The 16,760-nt window shown below is 47.0% G+C and overlaps 1 protein-coding gene across 3 annotated transcripts in view; it reads right to left on the bottom strand.

The window, feature by feature from the left end:
- The window catches only part of MYO1B (myosin IB), a 187,512-nt gene extending 171,002 nt beyond the window's left edge, over positions 1–16,510 (bottom strand). For 2 of the 3 annotated variants that reach the window (XM_027054426.2, XM_027054446.2), the window contains exon 1: positions 16,367–16,510. The gene's annotated coding sequence lies outside the window, so the exon portion shown is untranslated. The remainder of the gene's footprint in view (positions 1–16,366) is intronic. The other variant, XM_027054466.2, reaches the window with a different exon arrangement.
- Between the last annotated feature and the right edge of the window lie 250 nt (positions 16,511–16,760).

The raw sequence follows: 16,760 nt of genomic DNA, 5'->3' as shown, positions 1-16,760 counted from the left end.
GCATAAGGTTTGGGGGAAAGAAAACACAGCTGAGTCTGGATGTGCACACACCCCACTGGAAGGAACAGAAACTCAAGAACATACTACAGGGTAGCCCTGTAACTCTGAGCATTTAGCGTGTTATGGGCCACCAGTTGATATATTTTACAGAGAAAAAGAACACCAACTGATCCAGCAAGTCAGGAGGTCACTAAGACCTTATACTGTGTTCTAAAGCTGTGAGCCTAGAAAAGTAAAAGAATGAGTAGTACTATCATATTACCAGGTTAAAAATTTGGCTGGTGTTTCAAAACTATATCCAACTGCTGTATTTTTTTCTGTCCCAAATGTAGTCAGAAGTGCTTAAGTCATGTAAGAAAGCACAAAAATAACACTTGAAACCCACAACCAGACATAGAGTCAAGAGTACAAGGTCACATGTCATTCCATAACCTTGCTCTTAAAGACAGAATAAACACATAAGTTACTATTAAAAACTAAATTTGAGTTTCATATTTTAAAATTACATACTTCTTTAAAACTGTCCACAGAGATAAATGTTCCTCTCAAGGTTGCCCAGCAAAATCTGGGTGTTTCTATTTTAGGTAGCCAAATAGTAAATCTCTCCATAATTTACATACTTTTAGAAATCTGATACTCGGCTTCTTCAATAAAAATATGAACTTTTGTGTAGAAATCCTATTGATATATTTCAATAGGCTATTGAGAGAAACACTGTGTAAACACACATATACCAGAAGCCCCAAAACAACCAAACATAGTTTAAATACCCTACTCACAAATCAACCTCGGCCCCTTAACCAATAAGCATGTGAAGGCTCCCTCCTCAGCATCAGATATGATATTCTTAACCTCTACAGCTTTAATTAAAAAAAAAAAAATACTACATCTGGAGAAAAAAGGCAGTCATACCATAGCTGCCAAAATAATTCTGCCTCAGAAGAAGAGAGGGGCAGAGAGAGAGGGACAGAGAGAATCCTAAGCAGGTTCCTCACCTAGTGCAGAGGCCAACACGGGGCTCGACCTCATCACTGTGAGATCATGACCTGAGCCGAAATCAAGAGTCTGACTTGACCGACTGAACCACCCAGGCGTCCCCTGCTATTTTTTTTTTTTAACTGTGAGATAAGCAACCATAAGGACAGGATCACAAAGTGATTTAGTCTCTCATCAAATAAAACATCATCAAAATAACAGAAGGGTTAATTTGATACCTGGAAGAATGAATACTTTGCTACAGGATGAAAAGCTGCAGTTGAGAAGGAGTTGCAGACAGATGAACTTCATTTCAGGAAGAGAAGAAGGCCAAGGCCCAAACCCTGCGGGACCTGGACAGCAAAGGGTCAGAAGGAGCTAAGGGGTGAGACCAGAGGAGCACAGGTCACCAAAGCCAAGAGATGAGTGTGACAAGAAGGAGATGATCAACCGTGTGGAAGATGGGGAGCATGGAGGGAGACATGTGGATCACCAGGCCTGAATCCATGTGTTAGGGGCTGAATTGTGTCTGTCTCCCAAATTCGTCTGTTGAAGCCCTAACCCCCAGGACCTCAGAATGTGACTAGATTTAGGAACAGGGTCTCTGAAGAAGTGATTAAGTTAAAATGAGGCCACTGGGGGCACCTGGGTGGCTCGGTCGGTTGGGCGTCCAACTTCGGCTCAGGTCACAATCTCACAGTTCACGAGTTCAAGCCCCGTGTCGGTATCTGTGCTGACAGCTCGGGGCCTGGAGCCTGCTTCAGATTCTGAGTCTCCCTCGCTCTCTCTGCCCCCCCCCCCCACACACACACTCTCTCTCTCTCTCTCTCAGAAATAAACATTAAAAAAATTTTTTTTTTAATGAGGCCATTAGTGTGGGCCCTTACCCAATATGACAGGTGTCCTTATAAGAAGAGAAGACTCAGACACAGAAGACACGGATGGAGGGGCAACCACATGAGGACACAGAGAAGGGGGCTGTGTGCAAGCCCAGGAGAGGCCTCAGAAGAAACCAGACCCGCCGACCCCCTGTTCTTGGACTTCCAGCCTCCAGAACTGTGAGAGAATACATTTCTGTTGTTTACACCACCCAGTCTGTGGTATTTTATTACAGCAGCCCCAGCGGACTAATAAACCGTCCTACAATCCCTTCTGGCAACTGCCTACTTCCAGTCTCTCCTTCCACACCTCAGGTTTCTGACGAGGCCTGCCTTTGACACTTGCTACCCGTTACCTGGCACACGCCGCCGAAACAGCCTCGGAAAAAATGTCACCACCTGTTTGTTGCCCACCTCACTCTCTCCTCAAAACTCACTCCTGCCCTGGCTTCCACTGGCCATTTCTCCCTGGCGGCCCACTTCCCACCCCACCTCACTCCTTATTCTCCTTAATGGCCTCTCCTTCCTCTGCCTGTCACAAAATAAGGTTCACCAGAGTTCTATCATCCGCCTTCTTCTCTTCTCATTCCACCCTCCAGCAATCTTAACATCTTCAACCAGATACCCGTGGTGCCTCCATCTGGACCTCAGGCCCTGGCTTGTCCCTGAGCGCCAGGCCCTGGACTTCAGTGGTCTGCTCAGCCTCACACACCACCCTGAGGCCCCGCAGCCCAAACAAACCCATCCCCCTTCGGGCCTGTGTGTGCCAGCCATTCCCAACCTCTCACAGGCCAGAATCCGGGGAGCCATCCCACACTCCAGCTATCGAAATGGTCACAACAGTGTTTGATCCAATCAGCTTGTTCTCAGCGTCTACTGTCAGAAAAGCATCCAAACTATGGAAAAGGGTAGAGGTACAAAAGTGTTTATCACAGTATTATTTCCCACGGCAAAATGTGGAAGCAACCCAAATGCCCAACAGTAAGAAATGTTTGGTGTGGGGGGCCTGGGTGGCTCAGTCAGTTAAGCGTCCAACTTTGGCTCAGGTCGTGATCTCACGGTTCATGAGTTTGAGCCCTACCTTGGGCTCTGCGCTGACAGTGCAGAGCCTGCTTGGGATTCTCTCTCTCCCTCGCTCTCTGACCCTCCCCTGCAAGCTCTCTCTCAAAATATAAACTTAAAAAAAAATGCTTGGGGACATTATGGTACTCAATGGAATAATATACAATTATAAAATCTATTTGAAAAACTAGGCAACAGTATAGATCTTAAACACAGACATCAAAAGCTTGGAAAGGAATATTCAGAAGTGACTACAGTTGATATTTTAGAGTAGCTGGCTCAAAAGGCGTCTTTTTTAGCTCCATTTTCCAAACTTTGTGTAAGGTTCTTAAGATGACTCTCTAGGACAGAATGTCCATATGAGAGTTCTAGCAATCTTGGACTTTGTGAATTGCTTGGCCTCAGGGTAAATGGGAAGTTTACTACAGAACCCCCCTCAGCTGTCTGTCACTCCACCTCCATCTACATCTGTTACAACATCCAGTGCAAACTCCCATGCAATAAACTTTCCCCTTAAATCCTACTATACTTGTAGACCTCAGCATAAGATCCTCGAAAAAGTGATTAATTCTCTCAAGAAATCCAACTGGACATACAAACAGCTGTACGGCTGCAGAACTGAGCTCCCCACATCTGCCACGGTAATTAAATGTTCCAGTAAGAAAAGATCATCACGCACAGCTGAGGCCAGGAGAGCACACGTAGGGCTGGAAGCTAAATCACAGGTGAAGCCACCTCCCTAGCCAATGTCGCCAGCCTGTGTGCCAGGTAAAGAGGGGCATTTCTTCCGCAAGTTGTCAACTATTCCATCCTGGAATCCATGAGACGGAAAACTGGCCCCTTCCAAGGATGTAACCGGGTACAAGTTTCCTTTAACATTTTACGCATACCATTTTGTTTGTTTTCCAAATGAGCAACAAAAGGCAAGGATTAAGACTGGGCTGACAGTTTTACCATTATTTCTTCAATGCTCATGCCCTATTCCTGGTACACTTCATACCAACAAACCCAACAAATTTCTCCTTCTCCACGTTTTGGTGCAAATGAAATGAAACAGGCAACAGCCACAAACATGTACAAAGTCCTGCGCATACCTAGGTGAGTCTGTGCGAAAACGGGTACATGCTGCCCGGGTACATGTACATACATACCTTCTCTGACCGCTGCCTTACTCAAAAGTCGTATGTGTATTGTTCCTAATTTAAAGGATTCCTAATCACGAATCCTTCTGAAAAAGAAATACTAACTCCTGGTGATACCCATTCTATAAGTCTAGATTTTACTGTAATTGTACTAGACTTCCTCACAGCACAGAAAGAATGCTCATAAATATTTATGTCACATTCAAATTGGGCATTTGTGGTGAGAGATGAAAAACATTATAAATTGTGAAATATGGGATGGGAAGGCATCACCTCATTCAAATCCCCTCAACTAGATTTCACATTCAACTGTGAAATCTCACTGAAATTAGCAATATTTCTCAAGGAAGTAGCTCTTCCACTCCATGGCTGTCATATCCTCTTTGAAACCTGTGTCGGTATTATTTTGAGACACTCATAGAATACCCCTGCTTACGCATAAATTCCTGCAGATAAAACAAACTTAGCAGGAAAGCCCATTTCTCCACTCACAATTATACAAGAGAGCATGAAAGGAGAGCTGGAAAGCTTGCTGAACTTTTTTAAAAGTAATTAAAAGCAACGGACTTTTGAGGAAATGTGTCAGATTTGGCAAGGTTTTCTTTGTAAAAATGCACCTTGGTAATTGTCCAGAATTCTGTTATTCCAGTTTGGAAACGTTTAAAAATTCTGACACATAATGAAATGGTAACAATACAGATCATCCTAAGAAAAACAGGGAAGAGGAGAAATTTAACTTCCTCATCCCCTCAATCTTCCCTTCTTTCAGACTCCCAATCCCCCATGATTCCTGGAGCTATCAGGAGGCACAGACCCACCTCCCCCCGCACCCAGAGTTTAGTGATTTAGTTAGAAACTAAGTCAATCAATCAGTTAATTACAGGTGTGAGTAAATAAAAGGCAACTCAATTTAGATTTTTGAAGGCAAAAAGTTACATTTAGTTTTACGATTAAAAATAAAGAAAAAAATACTCTTTAAATCGTAGAAACGTATGCATCTCCTTTACTGCACGACAGCAAGTAAAGGAGAAAGATGGGGGATGAAAAAGAACATATTCGAGGGGGAGGGGAGTATGAGGAGCCCAAAAGAGACTGAGTAACAGATGGCTGGAGGCCTGCTCAGGGAGCGCAAGAAGGAGCCCAAAGGGAAAAACAGAAGAAGAAACAAAGAATGAAGAGTTTCCTTTCACTAGGAACCACATCCCCACCTTCTAACTTTCGGGGCCATCTCTACTAAAGACTTTTAAATACCGTTGTACTTCTGCCCGGAGAGACATAAACCGGAAGGTACTCCACCACGTGTCAAAGCAATCTGAGCAGGCAGGACCCAGGCGACCCTCCTCTTCTGCCCCACTTTAAAGAACCACTAGGGTTAAGTACCAGCCTGGCCTTTTTCCATAAGATGTTATTATATTATCATCTGTACAGAAGTAACATAACCAGATTATGGGAAACGTGTAAAATAAGAGGGGTAAAAGTAAGTCACCACAATTACACCAACACAATCGCCATGAACATTTTGGTTTATTTCTTTGCCATCTTTATTCCTAATTATTTTTTAGGAGCAACTTGAGTCCCGTATCAAATCATAAATTACGTGCACTGCTCGGATTCAAACAGGTCTGGGTGTCTGGCAGGGAGGAGGAAGAACCCCAGGAATCCATTTTCAGGAAAGACCAAGGAGTAGTAACTAACCTTTACACAGAGTGATCCCTGTGCCTGACGCTGTTTTAGACACATACACGTGTTAACACGTTGAATCCTTACTACAAGCCCCAAAAGAAGGCTCTATTGTGACCTGCATTTTGCAGATGAGAAAGCAGAGGCATAGACAAATGAAGCTACCTGCCCGATGCCATGGACAAAGAAGAGTCAAGTCTCCAAACCAATACTTTCTCTAGAACTAGCCTGTAACCACTGCACCACACTGCCTCCCACTGAGGCATGTAAGAAAGAACCAGACTCAGTCACACTTACCCCGGTGCAAAGCTTCAATGACCAAAGAGCAGTTAGTCTAGGTGGGCTTAAGTGTAACTCACACAGGACCCCTCCACCTACCCCAAAGCCTTCAGTGTATCTTTGGAGAAGGGGGGTTGGGGAGGGGGGGGGGTAAGGGCTTAGCCACTGAAAGAGCCAAAGGTGGCCCTGCTCCAAACCCCTCCCGGGAAGGGAAGAGGGCTTGTCCAGACTCAGAGCAGGACCCAGTCTGAGCAGGAGTCTGATGTGCCCAGCAGGTGCCAGTACACGGGGTAATGGCAGCACTCAGATGGGGAACTGGGGATGGAGGATGGGCAGCAGCCCAGTTCAAGCCGCACCACGGAGGCACTCTCTTAACTCGAGCGTTTTCTCTTCTTCTTAAAAAAAATGTTTTTAATGTTTATTTATTTTTGAGACAGAAAGAAACAGAGCATGAGCAGGGGAGGGGCAGAGAGAGAGGGAGACACAGAATCTGAAGCAGGCTCCAGGCTCCAAGCTCATCCCAGAGCCCGACATGGGGCTCGAACTCACAAGCTGAGAGATCATGACCTGAGCCGAAGTCGGACATTCAACCGACTGAGCCACGCAGGCACCCCTCAAGCATTTTCATTTGAGGAGGAAGGGGCGGAAGAGGAAATTACTGACCAAAAATAAATATTCCCATGTCATCATAATTTACACACTATTGAATACCACTCTCATGATGATTTACTAAGAGGCAGTAACTTGATTTCAGTCACTGATTACTAAAATTTCCAGCAATCTACCATTAACAGCAGAGCCCCATCTTGGGGCTTCTGAGCTTGTTTTTGAGGGTCTGGAAAGCTCTTCGGGCTTCTCTTCCTCCAGCACCGACTCATTCTCAAGACCACTTCACCAATGTCCACGTCCTCAGACAGGCCCTCCCTGGAGCCTCAATCTAACGTCACCTCTCTTAGCCTTTCTTATTCTCACAGTCCCCTGTCCTTTTCCTTCACAGCACCAATCACAATTCATAAATCATAAATATCTGCGTTCATTTCTGCAACATCTCTCTCCCCTCATATGCCATGAGAGCGGAAATCATGCCTGTGCTACCACCACTGAAGACTAGTACAGGGCCCAGTCCAGGGTCCGGCACATAATAAGCACCCAAACATCTGATGAATGAATAAATGCATACACTGAAGAATTTAAAAAAGTCACCTCCCCTTACTTCTCAAAGTACTGCAGTAATCTTACAAGTGGGAAAGGTGACATTTCCACCACAGGGTGTATTTTGTGCTCTATTAGGTAAGCCACCCAACCTCAGGCTCCAAGCACAAACCCAAGTTTAAGCGGAAACTTGATCAGTCAAGACCGATCTACAAACAAACACAAAGTCAATGCCACTCTTGTACACCAGCAACACCAATCAGAGATATGAGACACAAATCCATTCACAATGACCACGAAAACCATGAGGCACGTTGGCACAAATCTAACAGAAGATGTAAGAGTTTCAGACACAAAATGATAAAATTTCATCAGAGGACATAAAAGACATAAATAAATAGAGAGGTATATCAGGTCACAGATGGTAAGCCATGAAGCCCTAAAGATCTCAATTCTCCCTGCATACTATATACATGCAATGTAATAACAATAACACAAATTTTTTTTAAAAAAAAGCCACATGCCTAGCTAATGGGAACAAGCTCCCCAGTATGGAGAAAGAGACAAGAGTGTAATGTGTGTGTGATACATCAACAGACACAAATAGGGAAAGTGTCATTTTTGTGAATTCCAGTAATTTAACTATTAGGGGTGTGCAACATTCCTTCTAATATTTTGACTGTTTTAAATATTTTCTCTTTGTTTTAAGCGGTGAAACAGTAAATGCTCTAAGTTCAGAAGAGCAAGAGTCTGGGGGAAACTGGTTGAGATGAGAACAAACCTGGTTGTGAAAGACGTGTAACAGGGTGGAGAGGGCCTTCCAGGGTGAAGGAAAGCTCCAGGAGAATAATGAGGTCAAACAGCTTAAGACACATCTGAGAGTGAACCAAGTGTGGCTCACATCAAACGAATACACATTCTCCTACAAAGTCAGCTGGTAACGGCTCTAGAAATGGTACTGTGAAGTAACTATAGCAGTGTTGTCAAATAATGACCCCTGCCAGAAGGGGTTCAGTGGTCACACAATGGGGACATGTGCATACTGTATCTCTCTCTTGGATAGTCATAGTCCGCAACCACAAGTGAAAGGCCATAACAAGTCTTTCTGCAAAGAAACCTATTTAAAATGTTATTGAACCAACACCTACTTCTCCAAGGAACCCTTTTTGAAGTACACATCTACTCACTTTATGGGATTTTTTTTTTCAACCTAACTGTTTATGGAACAACCCACTTTGGTAATTGCTACGTTCTACTAACCCAGCATTTCAGAGGCCTGAGCCAGAGCAGAGGCTTAAGGACTTGGAAGTTAAAGGCAATAATCAACCAAATAAAACAACTGAATGGATGGGTCACAGAAAGTGGAGAAGTAGGGAATGCTTCTGGAATCCCAAGTCCAGATGATGGGAATCCTATCAGCCCAAACAGCCAAGTCAAAAGAGGATCAACTATTAGGTACTGGGTACTGAGCTTGAATTTAGATGGACTTGGGGAGATAGTGAAATATTCACCTAGAAGGAAAACTGAGCAAGAAGTTAAAAGACTACAGTCAAGGAGCACCTGGGTGGCTCAGTCATTAAGCATCTGACTTCGGCTCACGTCATGACCTCACAGTTCACGAGTTCGAGCCCTACCTAGGGCTCTGCACTGACAATGCAGAGCCTACTTGCGATTCTCTCTCCCTCTCTCTCTCTGCCCCCTCCCACATGCTCACCCCTGGGGGGGGGGGGGGTGGGCAGTGACAAAAGAAAAGAAGACTACGGTCAAGTTCCCAGATCTGTCCCAGGCCAACTTCATGAACCTAAGCAGGTCTCAGATACAATGAAGGGGTTACAGCAGTGACCTTTAGGCTCTTTCAACTTTAATACTCTACTATTCCAAAAATTGGGCACTTGAGAGTCAAAATACCAATACTATCAAGGTCCTTTGAAATATATAGAAGATAGAACAAAAATAAACAATTCAAGAATCTGAATATATGAATTTAAATATATGAATGAGAAGTTTTTAAGAGATCATGCAATTAGAGATATTTAAAGTTATCCATGAAACCTACGAAGCGATGAAATCTAACTCCAGCCCCCTGCCCCGATGTCACAGAATACTGTGTTAACTTATATTCTGCTGCTGCACAAAGCAGAAGGCTGAATCTCACCCAATGTGACAATTCATATGTTTTTATGAATACCTCTCAACACCCTGAAGATTTCAGGCAAATGAGAACTTCTTCCTAGATGGCTCACCACATCAGGGGTAGATCAAAACTGTGGTCAGCCTATTACAACTGTTAAGCAGAGTGCCTACAAAACACTAGCCATGCACATTGACCTAAGCCCAGGGTTCATAAAAATTAAGCTTTTCCTGGGGTGCCTGGGTGTCTCAGTTGGTTAAGCGTGCAACTTTGGCTCAGTTCATGATCTCACGGTTCATGGGTTCGAGCCTCACATCGGGATCTGTGCTGACAGCTCAGAGCCTGGATGGAGCCTCCTTTGGATTCTCTGTCTCTCTCTCTCTCTGCCCCTCCTCTGCTTGGGTGCCACACACTCACTCTCTCTCTCAAAAATAGACTTTAAAATTTTTTTTAAAAATTAAGCTTTTCTTAAAAGCATTTAGCCTGGGATTCTAAAATGAATAAAATCATGATGATCCTTCTGAAGTACTTTCAAGGGGAAAAAAAAGATCAGCTAAGAACCGCAAGTAGCCCTGTAGGGTCTAATAACAAAGAACTTAAAAGGAAGCAGCATTCAGGGAGAAGAAAGAAGGAAGGTGCGATGGAAAATGCAAGGAGGCTAGCAGGGATTTTTCCATCAAGGCTGAAAAGTTTTTGAAAAAACCAAGAGTTGTTGTTGCTGTTTGTTTTGATTGAAGTGTACAAAAACTACTTTCGGGCAACCAGTGAAAATCAGCAGGGAAATGACATGAACACCCCGTTCACAAACCTCAGTAGTTAACAACCTGTTCCATCGTCTTTTCCATTCAATTTTTGAAAACCTCTTTAAGGATGTCGAATTCCTCTCTTTTCTCTTTAACAAGTTTAAAAATACATAAGGTACAATTTTGAATTGTATTCTCATTTTTAACACAGCAAAATGAAGACACCTGTGCATTTCCAAGCTTCCTGGGTCCACCCAGGATCAGTGGGAAAGTCCCTGGAAGGCACAGACCTGGTTTCCTCTTGGCCTCTCAAACTATCAGGGAAAGCCAGGCACCTGGTATTTTTAGAAGCTCAGTGTTGTTTATCTGATAAGAAAAGAAGGAATGTCAATTTTCACTTTTCTCCAGACTTCAACTTCTAAAACTGCCTATCTTGGAAGAATATAAATTCTACACCAACCCTCTTTTTCCCCACCTGGTCCGAAGTCTTGGTCCCTCAGCCCCAGCTCCACAGCGGGGCTCACACCATTCCACTCACACACGTCAGGCCCTGACCTCCAACTGGATGACCAGCAGCACACCGTCTGCCTTCGGACAGACTAGAGACCAGAGACCAGACAAGGCCCCTGCAAAGCCCCAGATGGCCGTCTCATTCCTGCAGATAAAGAAGTGCCAGGAGGGGCGCCTGGGTGGCTCAGTCGGTTGAGCGGCCGACTTCGGCTCAGGTCATGATCTCGCAGTCTGTGAGTTCGAGCCCCGCGTCGGGCTCTGTGCTGACGGCTCGGAGCCTGGAGCCTGTTTCAGATTCTGTGTCTCTGTCTCTCTCTGACCCTCCCCCCTTCATGCTCTCTCTTTGTCTCAAAAATAAACATTTAAAAAAAAAAAATTAAAAAAAAAAAAAAGTGCCAGGAGAGAGTAAGAAAGAGCACAGGCAAGGAACGGGTCTTCACCAGCAGGCTAAATCCTGTTCCCCAAGTCGCCCTCATCTGGGGGAGACTGAGGCACGATGGGAGAGCCAAGCATGAGGCCCAGAAAAGAAGGAGAAACTGAGAAGCATTTCAACCAAACCGCCCAGCTCTGGACTGGCCAAGGACACCCACGGGAACCCTGACTCCAGCTGACAAAGGAAGCAAGGAAGGCAGCGAGGAGGGACTGTCAAGGGCAGGCCCTCCCTCCAACTCCTTAAAATATACTCCTTACAAGTGGCCCAACGCAGGACGCCTGGGTGGCTCAGGAGGTTAAGCGTCAGATGACATTTCAGCTCAGGTCACAGTCTCTTGGTTCGTGAGTTTGAGGGCTACATCCGGCTCCACACTGGCGGTGTAGAGCCTGCTTGAGATTCTTTCTCTCTCTCTCTCTCTCTCTCTCTCTCTCTCTCTCTCTCTCTGCCCCTCCCCCACTCTCTCACAGTAAATAAATAAACTTAAAAGAAAAAAAAAGTGGCCCAAAGCTTCAAAGAACACTGCACCAGGAGGCAGCATGTTGTTCTGGAAAGCACACAGTTCCTGGGCTTACTCAGTTCCCTCATCCACAAATATCTCCTACTGGAGGAGAGCAAGGAGGATTCAACAAAACCAGCTGTAGAGAGTACCCAGCATGAGGCCTGACACAAAAAAGCACCCAACACTTCACCGACAAGAGCAATGACCGTCATATAAAATATGAATGCCTCATTCTTTGGGGACCTGGCATTTCTTGTCCACAAGGCAAATACAGCCGAAGTCTGTGAACAGCCTCAACGGGACTGAATCGCCAGCCAGGCTGAACACAGGAGGAGGACAGGACACTGGCAGGTGTGAAGGAAAGAAAGCAGGAGGCACCAAGGTCCTACCATACGCCAGGGCCAACCACGCAGGTCGGCACCTTCCCCCATGGAAGGGCACTTTAGACATCCTCAGGATCCACAAAAGGATCCCCCGGGCTCTCCTCCAGGATGCTGCTTCCTAACATCCCAGCCAATCCAACCTTCAGAGGCAGGTGTTCAGAGACCCCGGGCCCTTGCGCACCATCAAAGGCTGGAGGAAATGAAACCTCCGACAAAGAAGGAGCGGGCACTGTGCTCGGGGTCCCCCTCACTCTCTTGCTTTTGTTTTCAGCTTTTGTCTTGGCAGCAAGTGTTGGCGTGGCCCTGGTCACCACAGCTGTCACAGTCACTTTCTTCGTGTCACCAACATCCACTCTGGGCACAGTGACCCGCCCTGCTGTGTGTCCTTTGAGGCACAATGGATTTCCGTTATTGCTTTTTAATGCATGGCCTCCCATCATTATGCTTAATAAAATACGAATGGATGAAGGAGGCACTGACAACTGAAGAGAAACCCAGGAAAGGTGACAGGGGCGAGACGCTGCTACGCATCCCTCACCCTGCTCAGCTGCTAAGTTGGAAGGTGCTCCCCAATAGAGCTCAGCAGACCTCGTGTCTGGCTCCCTCCAAATAGCTGGCGAAGAGGAGGAGACAAAAGTTACCGCACCTGCACCATACAGACCGCACCCTGAAGACCCCAAATAAGGTCCTAGCTTGAAACAATTACACACGCAAGTAGAACTTACAGTCTTCACAGTCTTGTCTTAGAAACAAAACCAATATTGACTTTCCCATTCGCCCAAGAGCATTCTGAGAAAGCCATAAACAAACGGTGATGCCAAGTGTTAAAATCCATTCCGCTCCTACACCGGGTGGTCACTGCCAGGTCAAGGACAGGTGCCTCCTGCCCACGACCGCTCTGCATTCCACCCCAAGGACTGGAGACAGCTTCCATTCCCTTCTCACACGGACAACTAAGCTCGTTTGCTTCCCCTGTGGGGAAGGATGAGCACAGAAGTCCCGTGAAATATGTGTTCCCATGAGCACAGACATGTGATGATCTCAGAGGTATTGTAAAAAAAGGGCCCTCGACACTTCCCTAAGGAAGGATGTCTTCTGTAAAAGGCGACTGCCAGGACCCAAAGCATGTGCTGGGAAAATGTACGGCCTGCTGCTGCGTATGTTTCCAATTCTGATGCCCCACTTCCTCTTCATAATCACATTCCTTCCCTCCTTATTTCTCTTCTAAAAAGACACTCTGGCACTGGGTCTCCAAAGTGTGCTGTTCTATGAAAAGGCTGTAAGATAAAAGGAGCTAAAATGGATTTCAATAAATATAAAATGCTTAAACACTATGTAAGATCTATTCCACCACTTTTAAAGGTCTCCAAAAAAGAATAGTATTTTTAAGTGTTGGCAGCCTAACTTTTTAAAAATAAAGTTTCCTTCACTTAAAGCTTAGTCACACAGGCCATCACACAGCATAAAGCTTTTTAACAACACAGTTTTAAGGGTTGTGATGTCACTAACTGTGCCTTCCAAACCTATCTCACAGAGGTTCCTCAAAGGATCAGTTACGATAATATACGGGAAAGTGATACGAACTTTGCAAAAGGCGAATCAAATGATCAAACTGTTGTTATTCCTATTATTAACAGATATCATACCATACAGTGTCTACATAAAAGACTAGGGACCTTGGAATCAGAGATCAGGGTTCAAATTCCCCGTCCACCACTTACTAGTTACCTACACAAGTAGGGTGTAAGAGGCCAAGCTACTAAATTCCCTAGGCCTGATTTCAACTGTAAAATGGATATAACACCCACTTCATCAAGCTCTAAGGATTCGTAGTTACGTATGCAAAACCCGTCACACATGGTAAACACTCACTAAAGGATAGTGACAATTACTCTTAGGCTATTTAATTAAAATCCAAATATCCAGCTACTGAAAACAGTGGAAGGGAAGGGGAGGAGAGGAGAGTCTCACCAAAAAGAAGGACAAATGTTAAAAACATGGATCTTACACTCTGAAGATCCCTTGTTAGCCAAACCACTCCCACCCCCCTCCTTCCCCACTGACATCCACAGCTCCTCCTTGCTTTGCATAACTGTGCGGCAACCACGGAGAGTCAGTCTTTAACGCCAGGCTTGACAAAGTGATGATTCATCCCATCCCATGAAGGGGGTGCAGCCAGTAGTCAGCCTCAACGCACAACAGGAGCTCCACGGGGAGAGCCCTTGGCCAGAGACAAGCTATGGAAGAGAAACCCCCTACCCACACCCCGTGTCCCCAGCAACAGTTAACACAGTCTCATGCTTTGCTTGTTGTTAATGTATATCCCAAGGAGTACTTGGGAGGAATCCAACGGCGCTACATTTTACAGAGTTATTCACAGCACACATGAAGAGTCCAAAATGGCAACACAACAATAAGGAAGGAGTCTCCCTCTGTTCCCTCTGTTTGCTGCCTGTGGCACAATGTTTTGCCAGGCAATGTGTTAGTTATAACAACAAACAGCTTGATGGTTGGACTACATCCCACTTCAGCTTCACATCATAATGGCTCCTGAGGACAAGTCCCACTGCTTCTCAGCCCGGCCTGAAAATGTGACCACATCCCCCCACGAAAAAGACAAACCCTCAGCAGCAGCTTGCACAGCTCTTTTCCATTACCACTTAGTGGGCAGGAAACATATTTTCCCCCTGGAGTAAGCTCCTAATTCCCATGCTAAGGTTAAGAGGCTTTCAAACTTGGTTGTCCTAACATGAATGCCCAATGGGGTGGTTTCACAGCGGGTCCTCAGAGCTGTCAAAGACACAGCACTGGGTCATCTGCCGCCCCTGCCTGCAGCCGGACTACATTCCTGGCCCTGCCTGGAGCCAGACTACTATACCTGAATGTCTCCTAAATTATCACCACGGTAACTCTAACCTTCAGTCCCACTTTGGGATCCTTCCACTACTGTCCCATAGACACAAACCATGAACGCCTGGAAAAGTCAGCCTCCTCCCAAAACAGGTTTGCTTGGAATACCCCATTCAAACAATATTCATCATTCAATGCCCCCTGGCTCCCTCAGCAGGTCAACCTTGTTTCCTCCTGGGTTTCTTGATTCCAATCTAGAAAAGGGTCACTCAACAAATAGCCAACATATTACATTTAATTCTACCTCCCCCCTAAAAAAAAAAAATTCCCATTCACCATAATGGTAAGAGTTCTTTTTCTTATTCCAGGTGGCCCACATGGGGAGAGTGAAAGCACAGAAGCAGTGGCTTTTCAACTCAAAATCCAAACACTGGTGTGTGGGGTGTGTTTTCTGGGAAAGCCTGCAAAAGGGTTTTTCAACTCAAGTGTTACATAATCTGATTCATTTATTTAGCAATGTCTAATTTTATAGTGGTTTCCCCTCAAACATTCCTGGAAAATTGTTATATACTATATTACAATGGAGAAAATTATTTTATGTCAAAATCAATTCTATAAAGTTTGCCTCATACCCATTCAAGCCAATATCCACTGGCTACACACACACAGATCCAGAGGCACACACATACACACAAATACCCTGATCCATAACAAAAAAAGTCTTCCTCCACTGTAACTAAGATTTGATTTCAGCAAACTAACACCGGGAGCGCCTAGAACTCAAGGAAGTGCACAACTTGTTGAGGCAATAAACGCTCGGGCCACAGCTTGAACAAAGCATTACAAAGAAGCTTCAGAAACCCACACGGCCCCTAGACAAAATGTTGTGTGTTTGCAATCCATTCTCCAGGGCACTCTCATCAACGCCTCCCCAGCCCTCCTCCCGGCCCCCGCTAGCACCCTCCAGGGCTCCCGTACCTAATCTGGTTTTCATTCCTGCCCCGCTCCCTCCCCTTCCCTCTCAACGACCGTGAATCAATCCCATCCCGGGCAGGAAACGAGACCCAGGGCAGCCCCCTCCGCTGCGGCGGAACAAAGGAGCCAGGCGCAGCTGCACGCGCGGGACGCCCCATCGGGTCCTGGACCCCCTTCTCCCCTGCCGCCGCCGTCGGGGCACGCCGCACCTGAACCCCACACCCCAGGACGCCCCATTGTTCTCCCTCCGTTTTCCTTCCCGGAGGAGGCCACTTCCAAAGAACCAGGGGGCCAGGAAACAGCTGTGGGCCAGGGAAATGGAGGGGTGTGGGTGAGAACGGGGAAGATCTGGATTCCACTTTGCCCACAGTGCTAGGAGAATAGGGCAAAGTAAGAGCAACTTAGTTCACAAGCCTGCTCTCCCACCCGCCCCCGAAACGACTGCGGAGTCGCGACCACCGGGCGCGACCTCCAGCACGCGCGAGTTCTCGCCGCAGCGCGGCCACGCCGGGACGAGAGCGCCGCAGCCCCCTCTGACCCGTGCCCCACGGGCTGCGGCGGGGCCACTGGGACTTCGGGCACAAAGGCGCGGGGCGCCCCCTCTACCGCCCCTGGCGGGCCGCGGCTGGAGCGAGCGGGCAGGGCAAGGGAGAGGGGGAAAGCGCTCGCGCTACCTCGCCGGGCGCCACTCCGCCTCCTGGTCCTCTTCGCGCTCCGGGGCGCGGGCCCACTGCGAGGCTGCGGGGCTCCCGCGGCGGCTGCTCGGCGGAGGCTGCTGGGCGGCCGCTGTCCCGCGGCTGCCGACCCTTGGCGCGCCCCGCGCTCCCGCACTGCCTCCACGCGCCGAGGCTGGGCTCCAGTGCGCGCCCGACTGCAGAGAGCTCGGTGGCTGCGGAGAGCAGGGCTGCGGCGGGAGGCGTGCGGCCACTCCCCTCTCCCCCGCAGACGGAGGGGCTGGCCGAGGGGCGGGGGCGGCGACCTCGCCGCCTGGGATTCGCCCCTCCGCGCGCCTGCAGGACGGGGAGCCGCCGCCTCCGAGCCGACTCACCTCCGGCCGCCCGGTGCCGG

The sequence above is a fragment of the Acinonyx jubatus genome, chromosome C1 (assembly GCF_027475565.1).
Source record: "Acinonyx jubatus isolate Ajub_Pintada_27869175 chromosome C1, VMU_Ajub_asm_v1.0, whole genome shotgun sequence".
NCBI lineage: Eukaryota > Metazoa > Chordata > Mammalia > Carnivora > Felidae > Acinonyx > Acinonyx jubatus.
Note: the sequence above shows the minus strand (reverse complement) of the source record. Positions and strands in the feature narration are given on the sequence as shown.